Below are 14,902 nucleotides of genomic sequence, written 5' to 3' on the forward strand. Positions count from 1 at the left end.
CACCAGCTACAGCGATGTCCCGCCTCGGCCGGTGATAGGCTGAAGCTCCGTGTGACGTGCCGGGCTAACAGGAAGTAAGAAGAATACAGCCCGGGACCGAACACCTGTACCGGAGTGTACCGGAGCTCCGGGAGGTCGTTGGCAGGTAAGAGAAAGTGTGTTTTCTTTTATTTTGCAGCCCGGACGGGATAAAATTAGAAAAGTGCGCGTTGGACTACTAGATCGCCGATGTCAAAGCTGACAGCGGCGTCTAAAGGGATCTGTGAATGCTCCCTAGTGGGCGATGTATCGGCATATATCGCGATGTATCGTCACCTAGACGGCATCGTGATATAACGGGATATATCGAATCGCCACACTAGTATCGCGATTCGAATCGTTCCGCCAAATTCTTGGCGATTCACACCCCTAGTTTAGTCAGGGTTTGAGGAATCAGTTTTTAATCAAAAACCTGATACGGGAACTGAATTGCAAAAACGTGGTTTGAATGCACCCTAACACACACACAGTCAGTTTACAACTTTTTCCCACATATAGAAAAACCGACTCAGTAAAAAGGATGTCAAAATAGTAACACTCAATAGTAATCTTATATGCTTTAACATACAACATAGCCTTCAAGAAGTGGTGAAAGTGCTGCATTTACAGGTTTGTGCATCACATTATTGTGTTGTATTCTTCAAAATTAATAACCAAGAATAAATGCAGGTAAATAGGTGTGGATACAGTCACTAAGTGACAGCTACATATGCAGAATGACAGTGCATTAGACCAATACCTACCTAAAATTAGTGAGGAATCTGAGTGGATTTTGGTGCTGATTTTAATGTGATTTTTCAATGGGAGCTTCCAGCGCACTGAAAAGTGACGTCACTTAATTTTTTATGTTTAGCGGAGTGCTAAAACCCGCCATGCCTACTGATTAGCTGACAACACAGCAGCATTTCTTATACAGCTACAGCTGTAGTCAAGGAGGATGCATTGAGTTACATGAAACTGTGGTCTGCAGCTGCACTAATATTTCTCACATATGAAGCCTTTATGGCAGTGCATGGATACTGTTTTATTCCTTGGTACAGAGTTGCACGGTCATACAAGTGCCATCGGCCTGCATCTATACAGACAGTTTTAGAAGCAGTTTTTCTAGGCCAAGAAGCAGTGTTTCTAGTGTAAAATAACTGTACAAGGTCTGGTGGAACATGACATGAAATTGGAGGAATAGATACAGAGTATAAAGAAGTTAAAAAGGCTAAGCAATATCCTGCCTTGACAGGTCTTATGTTTGGATGTAAAGCTGCAAAATTGAAATTAAATTTTATTTATGCAATATAATATACATGGACACTATACATAGATGGCATCTGTGCTTTTCATAAAAGGAAAAACAAAATCTAACTATCTCAATATATATAAAAAGAGAGAACTGTATTGTACCTCCAAAATGCCCCTAAACAAATGTTGACCCAAACTGGGCCCCAGTTTCCTTTTCCACACAACGTCAGATAACTGGGGGTCATTCATTAAAACTGGAGCTAACAAAAGTCTACTCATCAAGTGCCAAATTCCAGCTGTCATTCCTGGTAAACATCAGAGGGTGGAAGCTTTGATCTGATTGGTTGCTGAGGGCAACAACTCCAATTACTGCAACAGTTTCATAAAGGATTCTAGGATGCCAGGGAATTTCCAGAATAATAATGTAATCCTGACACTGTGGATGCCACAAAGTACAAGAAAATTGTAGTACTCCCATCAGTGTGCTGTAAGAAAGCAAAAACCTGTAATGTATATACAGCTGGAACTTGGACCTGAAGCAATGTGGCAAGGATATGCCATGCAGCTTGTTTATTGGCCTGGCCTTGTGTAAACAACAGACCCATGAGCATGTACAGTGACACACAAAATACTGTTTTCCACACTAGTCATGTATTCTAAATGCAAAAGTTAGTACAAGGGCCCAAACTGTGTGAGAGAAAGATAGAGATTTTCCCATAACAACCAATCACAGCTCAGCTAACAAGCTCTGGTCAAGTGAAAGCTGAGCTGTGATTGGTTGTTGTGAGAAAATCACTCCCGTTTTTCTCTCCCAGTGTTTGATAAATCTGCGTCAAGGTGGCTCTGTTCACATCAATGCCACAGAATCCATTTGGAGCCTCTATCACATCTGGGGTGAAGCATAGCAGTATAGCACTACTCCTCTTCTCTGAAAAAGTAGACCCGAGGGAATCTCTGTGGACCTCTTTATAGGTCACAACATTGGCACAACATCTATTTATAACAGAAACCAGAATACAGATGTGAACAGGAATGGTTGAACTCAAATGTTTCTTTTTCAGACTAGAACCTATGTAAGGGTACATTCACACCACAGATTGTGCATGCGGTTTGGGTATATTAAAACTGTAGGAGCTTAAATCTGCATGGAACCGTACTCACAGTTTAATACGGTTCTCATTGACTACAATACTAAATGGTTACTGTATACATAAACCGTGGTATTAATGCACCCTAAAGTGGCCAACGGCTGCTGCCTATTGCATTATTTATGGTTACAATTTATGGTGCCATCTGTTATTATACTTCAGATCCTCATGTATCACTAACTAAAGAAAAAAAAAAAAACTAATCACCCATGGCAACCCATCGGAGGTGTGAAAAGTGGCATCTGATTGGTTGCTATAGGCAACAAGCCATCTAAGTCCTTGTTAAAAAGAAAAAAAATATATATGGGCGTCTCAGCCATTTGACATTAACAGCTAACATACAAAAATCAGGTTTACTTTTTTTTTTGTTCATTTTATTCCTAATTTAAATCTGTAAACTAAATACCTCACAAAAATCTGTTTGTGTATATTAACTATATTCCCTGTCCCTTGTGAAGTGTTCCTGCGCTGTGGAGCATTGTGTTTGTTCCCATTTCACCCAGTCTGTATGTACAGTGCGCCATTTGATCTCTAGTCAGAAATTCCCCATCTCCATGGTGATGCAAAAGGACAATTTAATCATCGACAAAACACAAAATCCAGGCCGTTCTTACACGTGAGAGAAGCACAAGACAAACAGAGCCCTGAACAGCCACAAAGAGAGATGTCACGGGTCATATGTGAGGCATAAGACCTTGGGTATCATCAATTAATAACCAGCAACTTAAGGGATGTGTTTCCTTTCAAACTGTAATGCAAATGTAGTGATGTCAGTGCACCGTGCACACCTATAGATGCTTCTTCTTGCTAATACTATATTTACTGTATAATACTGTGAGATTTAGAGTGTTTGTACCCTGGGGTGTAGTAAGGCTGCAGTATGTTGACTTAACAAGCTTAAAAAGGAAAAAAAAAAACATGGAAATATCTGCCAGTCTGTCAGAGGTGGTGACAGAAGCCTGGCAGCTGTGTCCACAGTTCAACAACTTAACCAAGGCACTAACTGTTCAATACTAAACAGGTCAAATATTTCACCTGGTCATATCGTGGTTACAGGGAATGTATCATCTTATTTCTTTTATTCACTGACAATCTATACATAGGAGTATGGAGGCAACCATCTTGGGTGTGTTTCTACAGCAGTTCTAAAGAGAGACAATTCAGTTCATTCAGAGACAAAGTAAATCATCCATACTCTCCCCATATTCCCTAAACAGCACCTCCAAAATTGGCACCAATTTTGGAAGCAGTAACAGGGAGAACTACATATAATGTTAATGTACATAGAAAAATGGGTGAAAAGCAATGTGAATCGATATGATGTCATTAAGGACACAAAGTAAAAGAAAAAAAAAAAAACAACATGTCAACCCGCTCTGCGTCAATGATGCCAAGTCTATAGACTTACATTATAAATCTGTCCTGGTCTTTTCACAGAGATTCGGGAAAGCACGTGCTCCCACTTTTCCCGACTTGTTCTTGTGCTGAACACTTGGACTCCCGACTGACCAAAACTTTTGATGTGTACAGACATATCAAATTATTATTATTTTTTTTTTTAAATGACTGTACCCATGTAAGAATTCTACAATGTGAATATTTCCTGACAACAATCAATACTGCAAAGACAACAAAAATTCTAAATGCTTCTGTCTGTCAAAACATAAACCGGAATGTTACAAATGTTTTATGCACTCTGACACTTGGATAACAACATGTCCAATCTTGTGTCTACAGCCTTCAGTAACCTTTCCTGCTCTATGGGATGGCAATTATTAAAAGCAAAAGTATAAAAATAAATAAAAAAATTTCCACCACAAATGTCGCTAACATTCACATCTTGCTTAGAAGTCAAGCAGATTATGAAGGCAGATCATAAAGTCTTGCAGGACTAGCAGTGTTTGTACTGTCAACATTGAGAAAAGCATGTTCTTCTATTATGCAAACGGAACAGCGGGGTCTCCATAAAGCTTCAGGTTTTGACGCCTCCCGTCTAAAAATACTGCGGTATGCAAACAGGTCTGGGAAGTTTCAGATAAGCAAAACCTCTGAAAGTAAAATGTGGTGCTATTTTTGGCCAACTGTATCTCTATTGTAGAGAAATGACACAATGGAAAATACTAGATTCCGCTGACTAATCTAAACCATCCCAAGAAAAAAGCATATGGTTTTATACCCAAAGGGGAGAAAAACAACAAGAGGTCTCTGGTACAGGTTAACTATAGCTAGTCATATTTTGTGATGCAACAGTGTAGAACAAACACTGCAGACAACCCTTCCACCACTGGTCAATTCAAGATGGCCGACATTAACAGAAACTTTTCTATTTTCTCCATAGAAAATTTCAGCAAATAATGAATTACTTTCTTTTGCCATCATTAGGGATCAACAATCTAAGTCTGGGGCTTAATAGTGACATTTGGTCACCAATGAGATGCAGTAAAATCACTGCAAAATCAATATTACATTAAGGGTACATTCCCACATGGCGTATTTGCTGCGTATTTGCTGCTGCGCATTTTATTTTCTCTGTTGAAGTCAATGGGTAGGAAAATACGCAGCACCAAATACGCAGCAAAATACGCAGCAAAATACGCCATGTGGGAACGTACCCTAATAATATAATGCCTATTATTATTGCCTATTAGAGAGAAACAAGTCAGCTGACAGTTCCAAGTTCTTGTGAGTGTCGCATGTTGCCTGCTGCTATTTCCCACATGAACTAGGTAAAGCTGTGGTAAAAATATATTTTACATATACTATAACTTCAAAATAAGGCCATTTACCTATAACATCTAAAAGGCACAAGATGCATGTTTAATGGACACAGGAAGTTAAGTGTTATAAAGTGTACTTTCCTTTATCTTGTGATATGTAATTAGGTTAAAAGGAGTACTCCACTGCTAGACATGTTATCCCCTACCCAAAGGATAGGGGATAACATGGTTGATCGCAGGGCCCAGGCCGCTGGGGAACCCCAAAATCTCTGCAGTGGCACCCCAGTCATCCGGTGCATGGAGAGAACTCCGCTCCGTAGTGGATGACTGGCGAACACAGCCGCCAAGCCCCCTCTATTCAGGTCTATGGGAGGTGTGACAGCTGTGTACTAGCCGTCATGCCCCCTGCCATAGACCTGAATGGAGGAGGCATGGCCATAGCGCCGGCCCGGAGATCGCGAGGGGTCCCTGCAGCCGGATCCCCCCACTTGGGGCGGAGTACCCCTTTAAGGAATGGGACCATGGCACTCAATCAAGTACTATGCACCCCTTGGCACATACTTTGCAATCACTTCTGAATGCAAAAGGAGAAGAGAACTTGTGATTCCACATCATAGTAAGGAATGGATATCTTTTTAGCGCCCATGTCATTTGTACAGGCATCTCATAAGGTTAGATTGTACAGGCATCTCATAAGGTTAGATTGCACTGGACCTCAGTTCTGAGCTGTGAACGTCAGTAATAGTGGGCGGGTTCACTCCTCGGCCAGCTGCCTGAGCCGAACTCCATATATTAATGCAGTAAGAAAGTTTAATTTGATTGGCTGCCTGGGAAGTAAAGCACACACTTTTGCACACTTCATATGGCTATTCCTTATGATCGCAGTGGTCTCAGGACTGTGGCCCCCTGCAATTTTGACATGTCTGGACTAAAAGTCAATAGGTTTTCCAAATAACAGTAATGCTTTAGAAGAAACCATAGTATATGACAGGTATTGAAGCTGAGCCCCGTCTTTCAAGTTAAGTGGCCGAGGTGCAATACCAGCCCCACACAGCCTACAGAGGCAGGAGTGGCATAAAAATAAATCTCCTTTTAATACTTTACATTCGTCCAAACTAGAATCAACTCATGGGGAAACTAAACTTTAACTGGGTACAATTTTCTATATTGTGAAATGTATTCCTGTCATCTGAGAACACGCAGCCTTTAAAAATTCCAATTACAATTAACTTTTTCTGCTTTTAACCACATTATGAGCAAATAACCTCACATAAAATAACGAAAATGTATATTTCACATAATGGCGTAACAGCATCTATGGCCTACGTAAAAAAAATGCCCTTCAGCCTCGTGTCTCATCAGTGCCTCCATTGTTTGGTGATCGGGTTAAAGAAATATTTGTTGCCTTTTAGCCCTTCCCAAAAACAATGAATAGGCCTTTGGGAGGATGGAGCTATGTTGTGCTGTCTCCCGTCTGTTTCCAACCTTTTGTTATCCTACAGAATATGTTTGTTGTACAATCTGGCATAGAGACAAGGAAAGCAACATAACCCATGGGTAAAGAATAGAAAAGTACAAGCCGTAATGAGTATGTGCAAATGGAAGGCAGGACAACAGAATGAAGGCAGTGTATGCTATATACCCAGGATTAGGTACTGTACTATATACTGCCAAGAATCAAAAGATACATAGCAAGTGACCTTATAATTGGGACATTAGCAGACCTCAGACTATATATAGACATACCTGTTAAGATTACCTAGGTGCAGTGTTTCTCCTTATGGTCAGCAATTAAAGGTGCAATCCGGCTAAAAAATAAATAAGTAAAAAATACACCAACATTTTGTTGTAGCAGGTTTAAAAAAAAATAAAAAAAATAAAAAAATTATATTTATGTTAGGTATATCTCTATACCCTGGTCTCCTGCAGCTTTATCCATTCCACAGATCTTATGTCTTCTTCCTGCTTTCAAGACGAGAGCTTGGTACAGGACCTGCTTGCTAAAGCCAAACACACACACACACACACACACACACACACACAGGATGCACTGCAGATTTGAAGTTGTAAAATCTGCAGTTGCAAAATTGGAACTTGCGGATCGGCAACTGCAGATTTTACAACTGCATATCCAAAACTGTGTGTGTGTGTGTGTGTGCGTAAATACACTCTTAAAGAGTACCTATCATCAACTAAACTGTCCCTAATCTCTCCCCCCCCCCCATCTGTCCCCCGACACTCACTAACGATATCCATGTCTTTATTTCTACTTAAAAATTACTATAAATACCTTTTTCTACCTCACTTAGGCTGCTCGTTGCTTGCGCTGTGTGCAGTGAGGAAGGGGGAGTAACCCGGCAGGTGCGACATCATCTGCAGCCTGGCCCGGCTCACTTCCGCCCCTCTTGCTGCAATCCCTCTCCTGAGGTATATTCATACAGTAATAATATTATATATATATATATATATATATATATATATACACACATACATATATATATATATACACATACATACATACATACATACACATACATACATACATACACACACACACACACACACACACACACACACACACACACATACATACTATTAGCAGAGCAGCACTCCACTGACTCAGAGCGCGCTCTGCTGAAGTACGAGCACAGCGCTCGATCCCGGCTGGCGGGGAGCTGCGCTGAGCTCGTACCTGTCCTGGCTGCAGTACGATTTAGGACTCATGCAGGGAGTCTGAAATGCTTGCAGCCAGGACTGGTAGGGAGACCCCTAGTGGTTAAAGTTTAAAATAAAATAAAACAAAAAAAGGAGGCAACCTTTTTAAATAAAAGCAATTACAAAAAGATGTTCATTAGGGATTTATCTTTAACACATAAAACATTTTTTTTGATGAGAGGTACACTTTAAAGCGCAACTGTCATGAACTTTTACTGCAATAACCTGCACACAACATGTGTATTGTGTGCAGGTGGTTTGTATAACAACCTTTCTACCTAATAGTTCCTGGCTTTTATTACCCTAAAAAAGGCTTTTTACGAAAGCCATGGACAGTCGGGTAGGTGTGGCGCAAGGTCCACGATGCCCCGCTGCCAGCCATGCCCACTGACTAATTCAGTGCTGGGACTCTGTGTGATTGACACACAGGTCCCAGCGCATGCGCCGTTCACTTCTTCTAACATGCGCGCTGCTGCGTATAATGCTTGCGAGCGCTCGCTCCCTCCGCCGTCTTTCTACTCAGGGCACACTGCGCAGGCGCCCTGAGTAGAAAAACGGCAGCAGGAGCGAGTGCTCGCTTGGGGAGCAAGCGCTCGCAAGCATTATACGCAGCGGCGCGCACGTTAGAAGAAGTGAACGGCGCATGCGCTGGGACCTGTGTGTCAATCACACAGAGTCCCAGTGCTGAATTACAGTTGGTGGGCGTGGCTGGCGGCGGGGCATCGCGGACCTCGTGCCACGCCTACCCGACTGTCCGTGGCTTTCATAAAAAGCCTTTTTTAGGGTAATAAAAACCAGGAACTGTTAGGTAGAAAGGTTGTTATACAAACCATCTGCACACAGTCCACATGCTGTGTGCAGGTTATTGCAGTAAAAGTTCATGACAGTTGCGCTTTAAAACCTATCCTTCTACTTGTAGGACTAAGGAGTAGTGACAACTGCCATGATTGGTCCTATAAAGCTATAATTTTGTCACAGTCACCAAAACTTCATAGAATTCAGTCTCACTAACCTTCCCTTTCCTCTATATTCTGTCCTCTGTTAGGATATTTTCTGTAATAAAGCACATAAAGTGATATACAATGGTAATTTTCTTATTAAATGTCTTCACTTATAGAAAGGTGGTAAAGCTAGAGTCAGGGCTAGTATACTATATGCACATACAACTGAGGGGGGACTGGGGTGCCTGGATTTTGAAACCTACTATATTGGCATAATCAACAATATAAATTATGGGTCTCAATAGAGGCAAACCAGATGAAAGTACCAACTAGAGATGAGCGAACTTACAGTAAATTCGATTCGTCACGAACGTCTCGGCTCGGCGGTTGCTGACTTTAGCCTGCATGAATGAGTTCAGCTTTCAGGTGCTCCGGTGGGCTGGAAAAGGTGGATACAGTTCTAGGAGACTCTTTCCTAGGACTGAATCCACCTTTTCCAGCCCACCGGAGCACCTGAAAGCTCAACTCATTCATGCATGCATTCATTAATGTCAGCAACTGCTGAGCCGAGAAGTTCGTGACGAATTGAATTTACTGTATGTTCGCTCATCTCTAGTACCAACCAATATTGCTCTTTGGATTTCAGCAATTTCACAATATACGGTCCCCACCAGTACCCCTATAGTCGAAGCAGGTATTAAAATATAGAGAAGCATATTAATCAAAGGTATAGTAAACTTGGTAACCTTACAATATTTACTTCCACATATTAACTTTGAAGAGTGGGGAAAACAGGGTATTGAGAAGTTAGCAGATATTACTGAACAAGACACCTTAGTCCCATTTATTGATAAGATTTTTTTTTAAATACTTACAGTTAAGACATCTTGTAGCCTCTCTTAAAAGGTGTAAATCACAAGCACGCACCCCTTATGAAGTTTACTTTCAAAATAAGGGTCACACTGATAAGGGGATATCTGAGGCATATGCCCATTTAATATTGTTTAAAACTCCACGCCCCCACCATTTTCAACAAAAAGGAGAAGAGGATCTTAATTTTACACAAGATGAATGGGAGTTTGTGTTCAATCTACCCTTTAGAGCCTCCCACTGCAATAATCCTTTACATATCTCTAGAAAGTTACTATATAGATGGCACTGGGTGCCACTAAGGCTAAATCTAATTACACCTGAAGGTCTCAAAATATTGCTGAAGATGTAAATCGGAAGTTGGTTCCTTCCGTCATATATGGTGGGATTGTTGTGAAATCCAAAAGTTCTGGAACCAGGTCCTTCTATTAATTAATAAGATTATTGGTCGATGTAAAGGGGTCCGGAAGGGGCACGAATAACGCCAACAACAAATGATCTGTTAACCCCAGAATTAATAATAACACATTTTATTCGTGGCACGTACCCAAATAGCCAGGAGATGGAAAACAGAAGATATTCCGAATATTGTTGAGCTAGAGAATATTGTACATAGGAACTCTAGGATGGAGGGCTTGATAGCACAAAATACCCTACATAATAAAACATATGAACAGAATTGGAGATTATGGAAAGGATTTAGATGTACTACATTGGTTACCCCATGATGGTAATAAGCTATGCTGTAATGATAGACTTAGAAAGAAGCAGATATACCCACTAACCTCTGGTCATAAAAACAGGGACCGGTAGTTATGCAAGAGATCATATGACACAGTGTGAATTACACCCTTGTTCTGTGTTTTCCTGCTTTTCAGGTGGTTAGGTTTGTATTTGTTTTTTCTTTTGTGATAAAAATAATAAAGAATTATGTAAAAAACTTATTCACTCAACTATGAGCAAAATATATAAAGATTTGTATAGCTTATGAACTGCTCATACACTAGCTGCATTATAACAATATATACATGACACGTGCATTATAATTTAATATTTCATTATTCTCCAACGCAAAAGGCTGTAATCACCTTCCTATCTCTTCACTGCTGCTCTGATCCTCCCTATGCTTTACAGTGCAGCAGTGCTGTTCAGATACTAATGACCATATACTGAGGTGCATGAGTCTCAAAGTGTGATTGAAGAAATTGCCTCTGTGTAAATACATTTTTAATGGATTAATTCATTTAATAAAGATCCTAATGTGATGTTCAACACTATGGAATTTAGCCTCAGGATTAAAACTACAGAAACCAACAAGACACGTATCACAAACAAGAATGCAACTCCACAAGTTCTATTCCTGTTGCTGCAGATAAAATAAATCATCAGGTGGGGGCGTTGAATAAGAATGTGCCTCAAGAACAGGATAGTGATAGGACTTGCCTTGACAGTCAAACATTCCCATATTCTTTGGAAGGCTATAACCACTATAAAAAATGATATACACTACTTATCTCATATCAAAAACAGAGTCACCCCTGTGCCCAGCATTGCAGTTCCACCAAATTCACTAAACTAGAGCTGAGGTGCTTACTAGACACAGCCCACTGGCAAGAATGGCACCATTTCTTAAAGAGTACCTGTCATCAAGCCGTATTTTTTTAAACTAACTCAGATTATATTCCCTAACTACCCCGAACACTCCTTTCCAAGCCTTAAAAAGCTCTGTATCGTACCTTTCCCCTTGCTCACATTGTCTGAGCTCCCGGCAGGAGAAAGTGGGCGTTCCCCAGCAGGCTCGATATCCCTGAAGCCTGCGAGAGCTGTGCCTCACCATGCCCCGCACGCATTTCCTGAGTTTGGCAGGGAGGAGACCAAACTAACTATTTGACTTGCACAGGGAACAGAACAGGGCCACCTAGTGGCCGTTGTTTTCAATCACATTAAAAACATATAAAAGGTTGAGCATTTTAACAGCAAGTAAATAGCAAAGTGTCTTCTAATTACATAAGTAACAATATATTAAATGTTTACTTTAGTGACAGGTACTCTTTAACCCCTTATGGACCAAGGACGTATGAGTACGTCCTTGGTCCCACTCCCGTGATATAACGCGGGGTCCCACGGTGACCCCCCATCATATCACGGCGGGCCCGGCGTCATAGTGAAGCCGGGACCCCCCGCTAATAGAGCGCGGCACTGATCGCTGTGCCGCGCGCTATTAACCCTTTAGCCGCGCTCTCAAAGCTGAGCCACGCGGCTAAAAGTGAAAGTAAAAACTGCCGGTTAGCTCAGTGGGCTGTCCGATCGCCGAATGACTGCTCAGTGCCTGAGATCCAGGCATGAGCAGTCAAGCGGCAGAATCATCGATCACTGGTTTCCTATGAGAAACCAGTGATCAATGTGAAAGATCAGTGTGTGCAGTGTTATAGGTACCTATGGGAGCTATAACACTGCAAAAAAAAAAAAAAAAAAGTGAAAAAAAAAAAAAGTGAATAAATATCATTTAACCCCTTCCCTATTAAAAGTTTGAATCACCCCCTTTTCCCATAAAAAAAAAAAAAACAGTGTAAATAAAAATAAATTGGTATCACCGCGTGCAGAAATGTCCGAATTATAAAAATATATCATTAATTAAACTGCACGGTCAATGGCGTATGCACAAAAAAATTCAAAAGTCCAAAATAGTGTATTTTTGGTCACTTTTTATATCATGAAAAAATGAATAAAAATCTATCAATAAGTCCTATGAATGCAAAAATGGTACCGTTAAAAACTTCAGATCACAGCGCAAAAAATGGGCCCTCATACCTCCCCATACACAGAAAAATAAAAAAGTTATAGGGGTCAGAAGATGACAATTTTAAACGTATTAATTTTCCTGCATTAAGTTATGATTTTTTCCAGAAGTACGACAAAATCAAACCTATATAAGTAGGGTATCATTTTAATCGTATGGACCTACAGAATAAAGATAAGGTGTCATTTTTACCGAAAAATGTACTACATAGAAACAGAAGCCCCCAAAATTTACAAAATGGCGTGTTTTTTTCTATTTTGTCGCACAATGATTTTTTTTCCCGTTTCACCATAGATTTTTGGGCAAAATGACTGACGTCATTACAAAGTAGAATTGGTGGCGCAAAAAATAAGCAATCATATGGATTTTTAGGTGCAAAATTGATAGAGTTATGATTTTTTAAAGGCAAGGAGCAAAAAACGAAAGTGCAAAAACGGAAAAACCCCCCCCGGTCCTTAAGGGGTTAATGACATCAGGATTTTTTTTTTTTATTCCTGCACTTTTGTTTTTTCCTTCTCACCTTCTGATCGTCAGAACGCTTTAAATTTTCCACATACAGATTCATATTAAAGGCTTTTTGTGTTACCAATTGTACTTTGTAATGGCATCATTTATTTTAATCACAAAAAAAAAAAGTTTGTTTTATTTTTCTACTTTAAAAATTATAAACTTTTGTAAAAAAAAAAATGGTATGCTTATGAATTCAAACTTTTAATGGGAAAGGGATTTATTCACAATTATTAACTGTGTTTTCTTTTATTTATTTTTTTTGTTCACTATTTTTAAGTCCCCATAGGGGATTATTAAATTCAATCTTTCGATTGCAAACAATGAACAATGCTGTGCCATAGCACAGCATTCAACTATTATTGCAGACTGTTGGCGCTGCCTGCACTGTTGGAGTGTCGATTGGACAAGACAAAGGCAGGTAGGGATCCTCTGCCCATCTTCTCAGCTGACCCCGTGATTTGCTGCAGTGGTCCTGATCAGCGCCAGCATTAGCCAAGGGTACCAGCTGCTGATAGCAACCAGGACCCATCAAGTATGAAGTGCGCTCAGCTCCTAAACATGCTTAATACAATGTAAGCAGGACTAGGACATACATTTACTCCCGATGTCCTGAATGGGATAAAGGAAAACTGAAAGCACAGTCACCAGCACTAACCTGTATAGACAGGTAGATAGAAACAGGTAGATCCACACTAACACTTCCTACCGGGTGAAAACCAGTGCAGCTGTTCAGAATATATTCATCTTGGTATCTTGTCTGCTCTGTGAATAACCCCTCCCCTTCATAAATATTAATTTCTTTTTCTTGGTGGATTTGTCAAGAAGGTTGCGTTTTCTGACGAAGAGCAAGGGGGATTTCAGCATCCCTTCTTTGACTAGATGCCAACATATACCTTGGAGGCACTGCATTAAGACCGTGTGAACCACTCGAACTTCCAAACTGAACCAATGTAAGATCAGAGCAGTAGTACAATATTTGCCGAATTCCTTTCACATTAAGCGGCTATTGTAAGCAATTTTTTGCAGCTTGGCAAAGTTTTAGTTGTGTTTTATTGACACCAGTAATCCTATGAATGTTTAGTTTGGAAAAGCAAGCAGTAACAATAACATTGGTGTATATTACCCTAGATGCTTCCCGCAGGCACTTTACATATCACTTAGGCTGTTAACTGATCATAGGTTTTTGTGTTTTTTTTTTAGCTAAAATATTGCCATGAGTGTCAAGTGCCATGTAAACCTGTTAGTAACTGCCTGCTGCACATATATAGATTAACTTGAAGCAGAATTCCAATATGGAAAATACACAGGATATGCCATAAAACTCTGTAACCTGCACCTATCTCTATATAGAGGTACCCCCAAGCAGGGAGATCCGGCTGTTTAAGATAATCCCATTAACGCCAATAGGAGTTAAGAAAACAGAATTAAACAATGTAGCACTGCAGACTACATCATTTATGCAGCTCCCAAGTTGGAAAACTGTAGTTCAGTGTTACACTGTTTACACTACTCCCATTAATGTAAACTACACCAAACAGCCCGGTGGCATCCTGTAGGGTACATGCTTGAATCTCCTCACCACAGAATCATGCGGAAAAACAGGGGACATGAAAGGCAGGTACAAGAGAAATATTGTGGGCTGTTTGCTTCATAGACCTTAAATGGACTAGCGGTGGGTGTGCTGACCTGCCACTCTATTCAAAACAAAGTAGTTGGGGTGCCGTTCTAGAGATCTCATCTTAAAATTTTTTTTTGCATGGTATATTTTGCATATGTTTTGGTGTTCTTGTTGCAGCATTAGTAGTCAGTTTTATAGGCCAACTACTAGAAACCCATGTATACAATTTGTAAACATGTAATGACTCCTGAATCTTGCAGTCGCTGAGATCAACATTAGGACTGCATTTTAAAACTTGCAGGTTATTCCAA

The 14,902-nt window shown here is 40.3% G+C and overlaps 1 long non-coding RNA gene across 1 annotated transcript in view; it reads right to left on the bottom strand.

The window, feature by feature from the left end:
* Positions 1-7,322, bottom strand: part of LOC130276588 (uncharacterized) — a 35,761-nt gene extending 28,439 nt beyond the window's left edge. Inside the window, exon 1 of the long non-coding RNA XR_008845181.1 lies at positions 6,884-7,322. This is a non-coding gene — a long non-coding RNA (uncharacterized LOC130276588). The remainder of the gene's footprint in view (positions 1-6,883) is intronic.
* Positions 7,323-14,902: the final 7,580 nt, after the last annotated feature.

Source organism: Hyla sarda, chromosome 6, assembly GCF_029499605.1.
Source record: "Hyla sarda isolate aHylSar1 chromosome 6, aHylSar1.hap1, whole genome shotgun sequence".
Taxonomy (NCBI): domain Eukaryota; kingdom Metazoa; phylum Chordata; class Amphibia; order Anura; family Hylidae; genus Hyla; species Hyla sarda.